The following is a 16,633-nucleotide window of genomic DNA, read 5'->3' as shown; positions in this document are numbered from 1 at the left end:
GGACCAGCTAATCTCAAGCCGCTTCTCCGAGCCTTGCCGAGCTTTTTTTTTTTTAGAAATGTTTAATATTTCTTTCAACACTTTAACTGATAGCACGGTTCATTATTAACATCCCTACTGCAAGCTGTGCTCTGTTTGTATCAGGAAAACACAAAGTGGGATATTAAAATGTCAGTAAGAGCATCGTGTTGTATGCTTGATTTGTAACAGTGAGAGAGTGAGAAACACTCATTGTTAGAGCTTTAAGCAAATGTAAGTGCTTGCACTTACTTGTACGGTGCATCTCTGGTCTCCACAGAGTCAAGCTGTCTGATATCAGCAGGGAGGTTATTCCAGAATACGGGGGCGTGATAGGAAACGTCCCTGCAGCTCTCTGACTCCCTTTTAACTCTGGGGACTGACAGGAGCCGTGTATCCCGAGAGCGGAGAGAGCATGGGGTGGAATACGTTTAAGGAGAGGAGACGGGTGTGAAGGGGCTCGCTCATTTAGGAATGTTTGAGTCAAGCTCAGCCTCACACTTTATTCCGTGGTTCTGACTGCTTCACCTTAGGCCTACGTGGCCCAGGAGTAAACAGTAAATAGGTCACGGTGACACTTATTGGACATATTGTGAATCCCAATTGCATATAGCTTTCCCATCTAAATACAGTTTTCATCTACTCTGTGTCAGCAGAGAGGCCTTTGTTTCTGTTGTGGAATTTGCATACACTGTGCACTAAAATATGCGTGTCTTAATGGCGGCCTTTTTTCATAGTGTTGTGGTCTTAAACTTGATTGAACAATTACTGCAGACACACTTAACCACCTCACAGCGGGCTTTATTTTTATCATGCACTGGGGAAGATTCTGAGGAGTCAAAAACCTGTCTTGTGTTTTTAACTAAAATTGCCTGATTAAATAAAAAAGGCTTCAATGTTCCATTTCTCCTTGATCCACTTGAGAGTTCCCGGGGAACTTTTTTCCTTTTGTTTCCTGACATTTTCATTCATCCTCCAGAGCACCATAAGGTCCCCTGCAGCTCGCTGCGTGTGAAAATGATTGAGCACTTGGGTTTTTTAATCTTTAAAAATATAATTTATAAAAACAATCAGGAACACGCGCCATCCTCTTCCCAGTGTAATGAGGTATTTATCCACGTTATATTTTCCATCTGAGACTTTGAACAGTTCAGTTAAACGAATGCTGTAATTAAGTTTAAATGTAAGTGCTGGCAATTGACTTAGACGACTATGTACATAATGACAGGATGGTTGTACGGCGTCACTGGTTTTGGTCTCATCTTGATAAATAAAGACGAGAAACAAAAAGTGACATTAACGTTAACCCTGACTTTTTCTTCTTCCTTCAGTACAGTACTCGTTCTAAAGAGAACAAAACGTTTGACCTTTAGAGAGCACGTGTCTCAAGCAGACGCCTGACGTATTAGGCTTTTCATGAAGATTTGCATGCAGGGTGCAAGGTCATTCTTACATCTTTAGACATGCGTTAGGAAGAACACCTTGAGGAGACACTTAATGATAAATGCTATTTTACTCTGTATTTATGAGGACCGTGACATATGAGCGTGGGTTGGATTTATTGGCCTTGCAAACATTTTGCACATATAACTCCAGGGTGTAATACAGTTCTAAAGCATAACCTCAAAGGGAGATGATGCAAATCACTGTTTGTTACTTGTTTACTTTCTTTTTTACTTTTTATATGTCTTTGCACGCCCATATTTCTCGGCCTTCTGGAGGCAGAGCTGGTGCTACAGACTGCAGTGAGAGACAGTATAGTGTCGGTGAATATACTATACATATATATATATATATATATATATATGTATATATACAGTATATATGCCATGTATTTGTACACATCCAAGGAATTAGACTCCGGTTTTTACGTTGCTGTCAACGTACATACACAGAATATACAAATAAACAAAAGATATAAAAATAAGGACAACAAAGTAGAACAGAGGTAAGCATAAACATCTAAGAATATAAATATATATTATCAAAAGTATATATATGAACATAAAGAACAGCAACAATGATAATAGAATTGAGGTAATAGTACACATATATATATATATATACTGTATATACACATATACATATATCATGTGGGTGGATTGTTGTGGATTCTCATGAATCATTTTAACATTTTATGAACTAGTTGTTTAAATGTGTTATTAGGGTTTGATGTCCCGGCTGCTTGTAATGGGTTAAGTGATTCTGTGCTGCGATTAAGGATTCAATTATTTGACTCCGATAGAGACAAAATTAATTCAGCATCAATCAACTCTAAAACACCACAGAACTGTGAGGTGTGATACAGCTAATGGGGCTCAGGGGACAAATGGTTTGACTACTTCCAGGCTTCTGACATTGAAGATACTGTACCAACTGACTAGTATAGTCGCAAAGTAGAAAGTCACGAACTTGAAATTTCTTAACCAATCGTTACAGTATTGGAGGTTGGAGCATGGTCATGACTTTCATCAAATAAAAGATGTATAAAGTAGAAAAGACAAGTGAAGGGTGCTCAATTCATCCAAACCCTCTCATTGATCTCTTATTCTCACACACTCTGCTGTTATAAAACGTCCATTCACGACCATTTCACTTGTTTTTTTAAAAAAAATCTAACTTTTCATTTCAATGAAAGTGAGGAATTTCAGCTGAGGAACTTGTGAAGATGAAGATAAATGCATGCTTTTCACAGTTGAAAATGAAACTATCAAAGAAATGAACAGTTGGAAAAGTATCTTCTCTTCAAGTGGATCAGATACGTATCATAGATGTATTTTGAACTCCGCCAACGCAGGGAATACGACCAATCCAGTCTATGTGAATTCAGGTATTGCTTTCCATTCAAAGGGTCTTCTGATATCTTTCTCATTAGCCCCAGAAATGAGCACTTAAATGACCTCCTGGTATATCAAAAGCAGCAACCCACTCTTATATATCTGTATTTTGTGTCCTGTCCAAGCACTGAATCACTCCAGCATCTTTATTTGTGCATATGGTCCGGTGATTTATTACTGCACTCTCAGCCAAATGCACTTTTGCAGCACTTTTTAGAGGTGACACTGGAACATACTATATGTGTATCAAACAGGCTGGAGTTGCAGTCGCGCTTCCAAGAGTTTTGTGAGTCTTGGTGCACCACTTTCACTTAAAATTTGCTTGACAATTGAATGGAAACTGAAAACTACAACAACCACCTCCAGCAACCCTTTCACATTTGATGCTCTTAGAGAATATTAGCACAGTGACATGATGGAAATGTAGGTGTCAAATAAAGAAATGTGACCACGGGCCTGCTGTCGTTCACGAACATGAGACGTGATGTTTCTTCACAGCCGCTGCAGGAAGCTGCCACAGTATCTGCGAGTTGTGCTCCGCATCTGTAACGTGTCCTCGATGTAGCGCTCTGCTTTAATGTGGCTTGTACAATATGCATGAATACATAAAGATATTAATACGAGGCAACATTATTCTATGGATGACTCATGTTTTATTCATAAGGGTAGCGCATTTTAAAAAGCAATAAGCAAATAGCAGTGCGATATTTATGCTACTTAACATTTATGCCCTTGTTATTAAAAACAAGGGTAAACTCCAGATATTCTTCTACATAGCGAGTTTAACAATAAGACCTTGAGCTTATGCATGTATGTGATTTATACACAAACACGTGCGTGCACAGCGGCGGTACCGATGCGTATTTCACGTTCACTCACCTTGTCAGAGTGAATGACTTTACATCCTCGTGAGTTCTCGTAGACACCGTGTGCACATTGCAGTTGAGGTTCAACACGAGGCTCCTGGTCTCAGAGAGTTCTGTGTTCGTTAAACACTTCAGAAACAACAGGCCGTCTCATACACGTCGACTCGTATAACGTGCCGTATGGGGTCAATCCGACTGTCAGGGCTACATGACGGCACGCACGGGTAAAACGGATCTTAGACCGCCATTAACTGTCCGACTGACCCCAAGTTCAACTTCCCAGGTGTGCAGCCGTGCAATAATAAGTCCCACCGATCCAAGTTCAGGCATTAAGTAGCTGGAGTCGCAGACACCAGCTGGGTTTACGATCCCTGCCAACGGTGTCGCCGACCTGAGTTCCACCAGAGTTACAGGTGCCAGACAGGTTAATCGCACCACGAGCACAACAAAGAGACGTATTAGTGACCTCATGCACGCCCGGCCCGTCTGCCCTCACACTGCGCTACAGACGTCAGTGGCAACAAACCGCCGGCTCAGCTTGCTGTAAAGCCTGTGAGGATTTGCCAAACACGTCGTGGTGTCGTCGCGGTTTGTGCGTGTGGAGAGATGGAGTTTGAGTTTCACACAGCTGTATCGGTGTGAGCGACCCGTCTGGATGTTAGACAGACGTTGTACGAAGAAATGAAAAAGATTTCTTTGAAACTACACTATAACCCCTCGAGGCTTGGAGCCAACAGTTCATATTCATTTAGTATGCTTACATAGAAGTGTTTTCATTATCTTAATTACTGATTATTCATAAGTGTGTAATGGGGATTATAGCGAGGTAAACGGAGCACTAGTGTATCTTGCAGTTTTCCAAGGTTTCCAAATAGTTCATGAGTTAAAAGTTTCCCTATGTAATGACAATAGGTCAGCCAACTTTATAAGATGTTCTCATGCACTGCACTTTGTTTGTAAAATGTGTCTGTACTATATCTATAAAAAAAAAATACAATTCTCATATTGGGATGCAGTAGTGTGAGATAGAGTTGACAGGAAAACCAGCCGGGTCCAGATGCTAAACTTTCCTTAGCCATCCCATAAAGTACAGCGTCACTGACAGTGCCCTACAACAGCACAGCCCCATGCATAATTCATAGGCATGGATCTGCAGTATGTGTAAATACATTCCTGTACACACACATATATATACGCACAGTGATATGAGCAGAGGGAGCTTATGCTGGATATATCAAATCCGACCCAGGGCCTGGGCAAAGTTTCTCTTTAATTCCAGACGAGTGTGTTATCAGCCAAAGGTTAGAGAGGAGAAAGCACATCCTCACCTCAAGGTGGCAATGCTGCAAAAAGTTATAATCCCAAGGTTTCTCGGGTGAAAATAAGACCTCCAGAATCTGACAAGAAAATAAATATACCTTTTTTTTTTAAAGAACTTGATCTCTACATGTTTTCGTGTAGCGCTGACATACTGTACAGTGGTTGTCAGACTTATTGGTACTCTTTAAATGGCACTATTTATGCGATTTGTATGCAAAGCCCGAGGGGTGAAATAAAAAACACAGAGACAGGAGATTACAGTGAGCAATACTCAACTGCAGATGTATGTAGAGGAAATGGAAATGTGGAAACAAGAGTTCATCCAGCTTCTTTGGTCTCTCTCAAAAACCGTATGGCCTGTTATGTTCTTTTAGTTCACGCTCTTAATTATCTGGTTCATGATCGCCTCGTTCTTTATTTCGATATAAGCCCATGCATCAAATGTACATGGTAGCCATCATGTCTTAGCTGCATGATGTGAGCTGAACTGTGATTACAGTGCGAGAAGAGTGTCATCAAACCTTTTAAAAGCATCGTGATCCGAGTGAACCTTGATGAACTGTTGTGTGTTCTCTGTTTGCATATGTTTGTGTGCTGTGGTCATTACATTGACTATATGTGCAGTGAGTAGCAGACATGTTGGTATGTTAGTAGATTTCTTTTTTCATTTGCCGTTACTGGATGCTGAGACCAATATCGGGAGAGTAAAAAAAATAAATGAAATTTTTAAAAAAAAGGATAAAAGTACTAATAGCGTGAAGAGAAAAATCAGAGAAATAGAGAAAATTAGCGACTCGGCAAGATGGCCGCTTGGTCACTCTTCCCGAATGCAGGCAGAGATTCCGCTGAACTCTCTGTAGCCGTTTTTGAACGACGTGTAGCAGTGATCCGCAGTGTTTACTTTAAAAGGAGAAATGATGGAATTAACTTTCTGGTAATATATATCACTAACTAGTTAGCAGCTTACTGTGAAGACACAGCTTGACTCGTCACCACCGTCTGCTCAGCTGTGATGCACATGCTAAGTGAGCAGTTTGCTGTTTTGTGTTCCCAAAATGCTCGTGTTACATTTTGTTAGTGTTTGATGGTGCTCTGTTCAGAACACGGTGGATTCACGGTCATTTTTATTTTGAATGCTAGTTTATAGGTGTAGCCATTAGTGACGTGGCTGTTCCATTACTTGTGTCCTTTAAGTTCTTCTTCCCTGTGTTGAATCGTGTTCTGTTGATACTGGAAAGATATGCTTCTTCTCTCTCATTCATCGCTGCTTGCCACAGTGTTTTTACTTGGAGTGCGATCTGTTGTGATGACTATGCGATGACATCATTTCTAGTTTTGGGGCGACACCAAGTAATGCGGGTCCGCAATCGGCGATAATATTAAAAGTGACTTGTGTATTTCTATGTAGGGGAGAGCAGTGTGTCCTGATTTATCAGGTAAACGCATCAACACACATTCACAGCTGTGAAACGGCTCCAAACAACGCTCCTCTTTCGGTCAGCCGTCACTGCAGATGTGTCAGATTAAGCCGGTCAGGGTGTTTTTTTGGAGGCACGCAACACGACAACAGCAGTGACATGCACTAAGATACCTTCACGACAACAGGCCGTTGTTTTTTCACCGCCTGTTCTACTCGTTGATGAAATACAAAGGGCACAACATCGAAGAGAGTAATGGATCCTTTTTATGCTATCAATCATATTGATCTTCAAAACATGACTTAGTTTAGATATTTTGATATCAATCTGCCCACCCCTGACCTTTTCTAAACTATCAAAGCATCTTTTTGTGCGTTATATTGTGTAAAAAAAAATTTTTTTTTAAAGTTTTCATATCAGCGCAAATCAACAATGCATGTTGATATATCGCTCAGGCTCTATAAGATACCTGTGTTATACCTCTACAATATATTTGTGGAACATGGATCGACATGAATGCGACAGCACCACCAGGACTTTGATGGCTCGGCTGATAAACAAACCCAGCTGCACCAGCAGGAGCTACTGGGATAAAAGCAGCAAGTTGAAGAGTTGGAGAGCTGGGCAAATTGAATTAGACGCACGCTGTGATGTTACAGCCCAAGTTTCAGTCAGCCAGTACAGTTTACTGAACCGACAACATGAGAGTAACAGAACACACTTCACCACATTCAACAGGTGGTCTGTCAAGGTGTGTTATTTGAAATGTTATTTGTATTACGGAAAGTAATATCCACCCATGTGAGTTGCTAAAATGAGTGTGGAGGAGCTTCAAAGTGACTGTGTTCAAATCTAAAAACCTTTCGACTTTTCCACATCACCTCTGTAGAACAGAACGTTTCAGAGCACCACAAAGCACCCGGAATTCACCGATTATTATGGCCAATTAAAAATCGATTCTTGATTTGGTAGACAGGGGATCTAATATCAGGATCTGATCCAGTCCGCTGCGCACCAATAAAGGCGATGTTTCAAATTATGGTATGAGAGCAGAGCAAAGTGTAGATAATGGAGTTTTTATATTTGAATCGACTGATTGCAGTAATGTAAAAACACAAAGGTTGCACAGAAAAAAACTTTTTACTAAAACATTTTTAGTATTTCTCAACGACCCTCTTTGACTTAAAGAATACTAAGTTCAAGTTATACAAAAAGTATAAATGCTGCCCGTTAGATGAATAGTTAGATGGTAGGCTTAAGCTAGCTGCATGTTTATATTTTTTGAAACTTTTCAAAAGTAAACAGCTTTGACTTGATGTGTAGGATTGTTGTCAATCAGTAGCAATAAACACTTTCTTTATGAGAAAAAAAAAGTTTTACAAATCGATTTTTTTTGGAAGTTGTGAATCGATTCTGAATCTCGATTCTTCCATGAATCCATTTTTTTCCCCAACCCCTGATAGCTAACATTACCATGCACCGAGACGTGTCTACAACTTGTAGGCCTGTACCTCAGTGTTTACAACCCGACAATATAAAGCACAATGCCAGCATTGCACTCCATCGCCCCAATTCTACCCAAGGGTGAAATTGCCTTTTCATAATTTCCATTATACTTGGTTTTTGAAAAATGGCTCTCGCCATCTGCGGTGAGATTGGGGAAGTTATTTTTCTTTCAAAGTGTGTTTTGATGATGTGCTGCTTGATGGAGTGTCTGAGCCCTTGTTTTCCAGAATGCTGGTATAACAGTGCATCGTTTTTTTGTGTTTCATTTCCATGCTAGGTGGAACTGATGAATGAAGGATCTCATTGTGAGGAGTCCTCGCTCAGAGACACCTGAGCCCTGTGATCTGCAAAAGAAGCTCAATAAAGAGGCTCTGCCGACTGACGGGCCTTTTGTTAAGCGCCTCATTGCTCGTTCAAGGTACCAGCTAACATTTCGGATCGGTGTTTAAAAATGTTATGTGGATACAGCTAGAAGAAAGAAAAGGGCTTTGACTGAGCGACGCTATTCATTCATGCAACTTTCTCTATTGAATGCATGTAAAACAAGCTATTGTTGCTACTGGATAAATTAAGTAGTTACACGTCATTTATTTGTTATATTAAGTGCCTTCTCCTGTCAGTTTCCATCTTTGAAAAAGCTTCCCACAGCATCTTCATCTTGATCTAAGCCCCGGCCACTATTCCAACCCAGACTATTAAGTGCAGTAAAAAAAGAAAAAAAGGTTTGCTTTTACCAAAAGTACTTGCAGGGAAGTAGAAAGGGGTTGCTACTGATCAATCTAATTCCCCAAACAGCACAAACACACATTTAATCTCTAATTCAAGCTCATTGGTGTTCTGAAAAAAATATAATATCTGGTTGAAAGTGCAGAAAAGTGGCAAAATCTTGGATTGACAAGTGTCACTGGTAGAGGAAAGCAATGTGATTATACTGTATGTTTTAGCACACATACCAATGCTAATTAAAACAAAAAATGTGCGGCAGAGCGACATTCTCAGGTAGACATTACTCCTTCAAAGAAGCAATCATTTTATTGCACGTCCAGTCTGAGTATGTATTCAGACATAAAATCTCCAATATTATTTACATGACATTGTTTGGATTCTTTGAGGTATGAACGCTACTTAATTAATTTCTCTGAGAAATCTGGTGAAATGGGTTTTTTTTTTCAAAGTTGCTGGCAAGGAAAATGTATGAATGCAGGTCGAAACTCCTCTAACACGGAGCTAAAAGCTTTTGAGACGTCAAGTATACTACATGTGTGTTGCTGTGTGTACTAGTGAGGCATTCAGGGCCCCTGCAGCACTGAGCTAAGGCGGTTCACATTGTAGTAGCGTTTGCACATTGCGGTGCAGCCATATGTTCACGTTTTGATTCGGGCCTCCGGAGGGAGTGTGCCAAAAAACGGAGTAGTGCTCCGCTGTAGGTCTGTTGTCTGACAGCTGAATCTCTGTGAGAGAGAAAAGAGTGATTGAGGTCACGTTGAAGTATGTACTAACGTGGTGGAGAACTGTCTCTGCCAAATACATTATGGTCCAGAGTAATATACTTAAATCCCAAAGCTAATACCTCATCTCCTCCTATCCTGAGTTAGGAGTTAGCGCAGGCATATTTCTCTTTATCTCGATCCTCGTGCTAGTTAGGCCAGGCCTGTTAGTCCGAGAAATGTTATAAACTGTTTGGGCAGTGGAGAAGAAGTGAGGGTCAAGTGGCGGTGGACCCTGCTTTCATGTTCCTGTTGGGAATCCTGTCTCAGTGTTCCAGGCAGACACGATTTAAGTGCCAAGTGCGTCCGACGACCAGAGGCTCGGTATGAACCCCATAAGTCTGCCTCATTTAAAGGGGAATGGGGACTCGTTCATTGGGAATAGTTTAATAATTTAGTATGGCCTTAAACTAATCTATTTCAAGCACCCAGATGGTATTTATATTGAGCAAATGCTCAGATAATTGAATGGAATAATTTACTCACTACTGTTGCTCAGTGTCAAGAGAATCCCCACACTGCACCAACCCTGGGAAAGGCATGAAGTGGACCACTAAACCAAATCACTGGGAAAGCGTTTCCAGATAATAAGTATGTTGCTGTGAAAATAAAAGCAATTGAAATATCATATCGACATCTGGAATCGGCCTATAACTGCGGCTCAGTATTTGTATTAGCTTTTTTTTTGCATTTATTGTACCTGGATTGGATTTGTGTGATTTTTTTTTTTGTGTGTGTGTGTGTGTGTGTGTGTGTGTGTGCTGCGTGCTTATTAACGCTGCCTGTCTTTTATGGGTGCGATGGGAGCTCTGTGGGCCATCTGCCCGGTGCTACCGCCGCCTCGAGAGCATAACGGAGCAACCACCTGGGGAGCCGGGATGAGCCGGAGCGTAGTGGAAACAAGACGGCTGCTCTGACCCTTTGGTGTGGGTATGTTTCCGAGAGAGAGAGAGAGAGAGAGAGAGAGAGAGAGAGGGAGATGGAGGAGAAGAGACAGAAGAGGTAGGAAAAAACGCATGAGGGAGGGATGTAAAGAGAGGAGATAGAAAGACGAGCGACGGAGAGGAAGAAAGAGGGATAGAGAAAGAGAGGAATACAAAGAGATGGAGGGGGAACGGGCGGCTGCTGACTTTTAACAGTCGTGTCCCTCCATCTCTGATCAAAGCATCCCATCAGCCTTAGGGGCATCTCCACTGAGTGCCTCTCCTAGCTGCTAAAAATTCTCCCTGCCTAGGAATCATTTTTAGCACCTCTCCTCTCGTAGCCCCGAACATACTCGTCCATTCACGGGCCACAGCCCACGCATCATGAAAGCACGCTTCCCGTGTTTCTAGGGTGCCCACACCGGCAACAATATGTGATAGGGCTCTTTGTTTGTGAAAGAGAATATGAAATGCTTTGCGGTCGGTGGACCGGCCGGTTTCTCCTAATCCTAAAGGTGGGAATGTGATTGGCAGCTGCAACATGAAAGCGAGATGATGGTAGATAATACGGCACCATTTATATCAGTTTCCTTTGTCTCAGCCCTTCCTTCTGATGCCTGTGGGATAGTAGCAGTGGAGGAGTTTCAGAGGATATACTGTAGGTATAAATATAATGGAGCTTGAATTTACAATATCACACGTATAGTTCCTTGCACATTAAGAAAGCATACATAAGTTAGGACCTTAATGCTCTCGAACACACCACAGGATTTGCAGAATTCATTTAAGGAGATAAATATGTTTTAATGGCTCAATGCCACATTCCCCTGACCCTTTTTATTCACTTGCCATGTGAGTGCCACAGGCTGTGGGAGCCGCCGCTCCGCATTGTTCAGCTGACCATTTCTGCAGCTGGCTTTGTGATGTCTGAATATCATACGGCTTCATGCCGCTGCTATGCCACGGACATTCAGCGGCATTTTCTTTCCACTGTGTCTCCATCAGAGATGGGAAATCAAACAATAGCATTCTCCATTGCTCCAAGGCCACGATTTCCCCTGCCGGGGTCATTGTTCCAGAGCTGTCAGCGAGTCTTTGAATCCGTCGTCAACCTTGAGGGCCTCGCCTCCTGAGTCAACCATGGGCAATACCACAGGATACTGGGGCCAGGACGAGGAAACCCCAGCAGCCACATAATCCAGAAAGAATGGATTGGATCACATCCTTGTCCCACATAAGAATCCCATTTTTGGAAAGAGACGCAGTAGTCGTATTTTGTGACAAGCTAGTCCAGCGGGTGACAAGAGGATCTCTGCGTCTTGAGTGACTGTTCGGACACAGAGGAAGGTCCCTGGTGGCTCATAAAGACAGAATCATTTAAGAGGTTTTTTTTGAAAGATTGGTGCCACACTCTGTGGGTTCACCCTCTAACCCTTTGCACTTTTACTTTTCTCAGTGTAATTTGCATTAATGGGCTCAGAGTGAAGTGGAGACAGGAATACAAACGTTAAACCCAAACGGCAACCGAATTACTTCACTGAGACGGAGACAGAGAAACGGAGAGATCACTAATGATTTTAGTGTATAGGACATGTCACCCCGATGGCTAATGAAAGCATCATCATTAGGGGAGGAAGATGACCAGGCTCCTAAGAATATACAGACAGCTTAAAGCGATGCTGCCTGTCTCCCCTACTTCCTCTATCTATCATTAGACCCAGGCTGTCTGGTCTTGACACTATTTGAGTATTTTGAATACAGTAGATTAATATAAAATGACATAATGAAGCATCCTGTACACAGTACAGTGGCAAGCTACAATGGCCCATAGCTCCCATAGCTCCCATAGCTCCCATAGCTCCCAGCTCCTTTAACCTCTGATGACAGATTTTGACAACTGCAGTCCATGTGTTTATGTTGAGCAGGCTCTGCTTAAAACATGGCTACTCAACGAGATGCGTTGTGTGTGTGTGAATAATCAGTTAAGTTCAATCTTATCGCGGTATCTATTGAGGCTGTGCAATGAATCAACTTTCAATTACAACTGCGATTTTGGCTTCCGACCAGTATGAAAATAAAATAGTCGACATAAAGAAGGTTATTGTGCCGCATTCCGTTTTGCAATGACGCTCTCGTTTTGTCTTAAATTATAAATCCTTTTTTCCTTTATAGCGCTGCGCCTTCGCCCCGCTCATTGAGCATGCTTTGCGAACTTATCTTCTTCGCTGTCGACACCATTCATATCAATACAAACAATGTTTTTATGAATAAATTGTTTACTGGAGCACAAAGTTCTTCATAGCTTTCTCATTCATTTTGCTCTCAGAGTGCACCACATTTATGCATTTAACTTTAAATGTAGGCTACTAAACTTTCTAATTTTACAAAGTCATTAAGTATTATTTTTTAAATAATCCTGATCTCAACAATGACCAAGATAATAGTAATTATGATTTTTGCCACAATCGAGCAGCCCTTGTATCCATATACTGTAGATGGGATTCATTCAGTTACCAAGCAGCAATTCCACTACCTTCAGACAAACAATAAACCATCAAGCTGTCAAGTATATCTTTGAATATGAATACCAGTTTAGAGTCCCTGTCATTACTGTCAAATGAGTCCAGATTTTGAAGCAGGACCACCATCTGTGAAAGATTCAAAGCTACCCAGAGCTGGAAAAGATTCCTAGAACTTACCAGGTTTTTCTCAGTTGTTGTTGTAAAGCTATTAAAATGTCCTGTTTTGAAGAAAAAGAAAAACACTAACAATTTTCAGCATTATCACTGTATATAATGATAGTTGTTTGGCTAATGCTCCATTAGCAGCCTAAACAATGAACAGTGTTTCTCTGAAACTCTGCCAAAGACTTGAAAAATTGCCCCCACTTAACATCACTGGCAGAGAGTCTGTGGATTCTGCAGCAAGAAACGTACTTAGACGCTGTTTGTGAAATCTTCTTTTGCCGTGTTTACAAAGACTTATCCAGAGCAAATGATGCTGTAAGCTAATCTTTATTTTCTATACTGTTACTGCAGTTTGTACACAAGAAAATCAACATGCATCATTTTCTACTAACAGGAAGTGATGCAACACAGCACGTGTACTATTGGACATCAGTGAAAATGCGACGTTGAAAAGCTGCCATCGTTAGTCAGCCGTTAGCGATGCTACAATCATTACTACATCTGTCAATTTAAACACAGATTGGTTGTTCACAATGTAACATTATCAGAGATCGGCGACTAGAAAAGCATAATTGCCGATGTCCTGATCGCATATTTGACTAAATATTGGCGGATAACGATCGCCAGTAAAACGTTATTTCACACTGTGATGGTTAACGTTAAACTGTGTAACTAATCCGCAGTTCTCGCGGTTCAGAACCGCGAGGACAGTGGTCCGTTACACCACTAGTATTAGGACACACTATTAGTTGAATAGAGCTTTTTTTATGGCAGACATTTTGACACGTCATTGCTGGAACAGCACCGGTTGAATTATCACAGGTCCTTTCAGGTCCTTTTCTTGAAGAACACGGCTTACAAGCCACCATGTCTGTCAGCACTGGTTTAGATACTTTCATCATTTGGCAAATGCCAGATTAGTGCTATTGTTTGCTGCTCATATCTGTCTTTGTTCATGTCTGTTTTTGTTAAGCTGTTCTGAAATTTAAGCTGTTTGTTTGTCTTTGCTTTGTTGAACCGTGGTTTACTCTTACTGCTGTCCATGTCTGTGTTCTGCAAACGTCTGTCTGTGCTTCGCTTTTACTGCAATTGATATCCCTTACATCATAATTATTGTTTTAAACTTGTTTCTTGACTTTATTTACAGTTATGTTTATTTATTATAACATGCACTCCCCCTGAGAAATAAACGGAATAAATTAAGTAAATAGTAACAAATGATGGCTGCATTCCATTCTCAGGTTCTTGGACCCTAATACTGTGTGTGCCGGGCGGGTCAGTGGCATTGCATATTGGGAGACTTAAATGGTGCTGATACATTGTTGGTGCTATTAGTTCACCTGTGTTTTCTATTGTGCTGCAGATCTAACCAGAGGTAGTTTGGAATGGGTCCACATGTTGCCTGAATCAATCGCAATAAAGATACATAGAGAGAAACGTCAAACAGCAGATGCAAGAGAACAGCTCACTACTGAGTAAGTGAGCTAAAGGTATTCATCAATGTAGTTATGTCATCTTCTCAGCTCATACGGTTATAGTGTTGCTAACCTAGGTTAGATAGCTGCTAACAGTAGCTAGTTTGCTGAGCTAGCTAGTTTTTCCATTGCTTTATCTGAAATAAAACCTGTAAAATGATTTCTAATATTACAATTGAAAATTTAACAGAAATATCATTAAGGATGACTTCATACCAAGTTGAAAAGCATTGTTGTGCTGAAGACTAGTGTACTAAGCCCAGTGTACTAAGGAATTCTGCTCATGTTAAGCAGATCTGCAGCACTCCATTTACATCCCAAGACAACATTCAATATAGAGTTGTTCAGTACCTGCTTAAACAAATCTTTAACACAAGACTGAGCAGACTATACTGACTCACCTTTGTCAGCTCAGCTGTGATAAACGGTGTTAACAACACGGTTAAAAGCTTACTGAAAGGCCGTAAAAGTTATAAAAAAGTATTGAGTGATGACTCTATTGCAAATATGGGAATACTGAGCTATTAACCTGGTAAAGAGTGCTTGTATATGCCTGAACTGAACGGACAGACTGCACTACTGAACTGAAGACATTCAGAATGAGCGATCCTCGCCAGTGACTACAGAAATAAGCTAGTGGAGGTCAGGGTGGGTGGATGGATGAGTCTGACTCTCATCTCAGAGTAACAAAAGCTGTTTTTTTCCACATGCAAGTCTGCTATGATAGGCCTTTTTCTCAGTATTGTCATTACGGGTGTAATTGATAATGTGAATCATGGTCCCATTCTATTTAGCGTGTCACAGCCATAGCCACAGCAAAATGGCTGCAGTGAAAAGGGTATATGGCGCCATGCTGCGCTCCACCGCGAACAAGCTTGTTCACTTTGGCCTCATAGCAAGGGGTGGTCCCGCTAACCTGCGCCGTTGTGGTCTTGCTTGTTAGGGCCAAATGCATCCACCCTGACACGGGCTCTGCCCTCGAACCAAAGCTCCTTCTCTTGCTAAACTAATTGGCTCAACAAATGTGTATCCATGCTAATGACTGGAGAGATGGCACTGTTTAAGAGTCTCTCTGTGGTCAGCTCGCAGTCCTTTTGCTGCCTGTAACTGAATACAGTTGCATCAGAGCTACCGCTAATGCAAACCGCAAATGCAAACAGTTTCTGTCGTTGCTGCTCTACACCTACGAACCAGCATGGGGCTTTTATTGTCAAGCAGCTGTAGGAAATGCAAAGTGTTTGTCACAGAGTGAGCAGAACCGGATGGTAACCTCGGTTCTGAAAAATAAAGCCAATGCGGAAGTGCCTTAAACTTGTGTCCTTTCTAATAGCCAGCAGGGGGCGACTCATCTGGTTGCAACAATACCTGTGATTGTAGTAGAAGTCTATGAGAAAATTACCCGACTTCTCACTTAATTTATTACCCCAGTAAACATTGTAAACGTTAGTTTATGGTCTCAAACGCTAGTTCCAAGTCTTCTTCAAAACAGCATGATGTTCAATTCGTAAATAATGGTCCCATTGAGAGTGAAATAGACCATAAAGCTGGGTATGCTTTAGGGCGGGGCTACCTTGTGATTGACATGCTGCTACCATGGAGATGTCCGCTCTGGGAGTTGTCAGTGTTTTTGTCTTCCAACTTTAACCCTTTCAGAGTGTGTTTTGAGTTCATGAAAGTTAACTGAAACCTTTTTGGTCGCCTAAAAATGTCTTATTCAGAATTCGGTTGCACTTAGCTCCACCCTCTCGTGTCACATCTGGTCCCAAAAAAACAAGATGCCGTCAGCCAAAAACCAAGATGGCGACTCCAAAGTGCCGAATTCGAGGCTTAAAAACCATAGTCAACAAACCAATGGGCAACGTCATGTAGACTACGTCCACTTCTTATATACGGTCTGTAAGCAAAACATAGTAAGCATTGCTATTTCTCAATACACATCGGTCTAAACAACAAGAAACGGCATATTGTACGATGTTTCACTGGATTTGTTCTAAATATCACAGGAGGAAAGTAGAAGCAGAAACAGCCACAGTGAGCTGCTGGATGAGGAGATGCAAATGACAGGCTGCACTGTGGTGTGTGAATCGGCACATCTC

This window comes from Anarrhichthys ocellatus, unplaced genomic scaffold, assembly GCF_004355925.1.
Source record: "Anarrhichthys ocellatus isolate YVR2014 unplaced genomic scaffold, GSC_Weel_1.0 scaffold5, whole genome shotgun sequence".
Classification (NCBI taxonomy): domain Eukaryota; kingdom Metazoa; phylum Chordata; class Actinopteri; order Perciformes; family Anarhichadidae; genus Anarrhichthys; species Anarrhichthys ocellatus.
Note: the sequence above shows the minus strand (reverse complement) of the source record.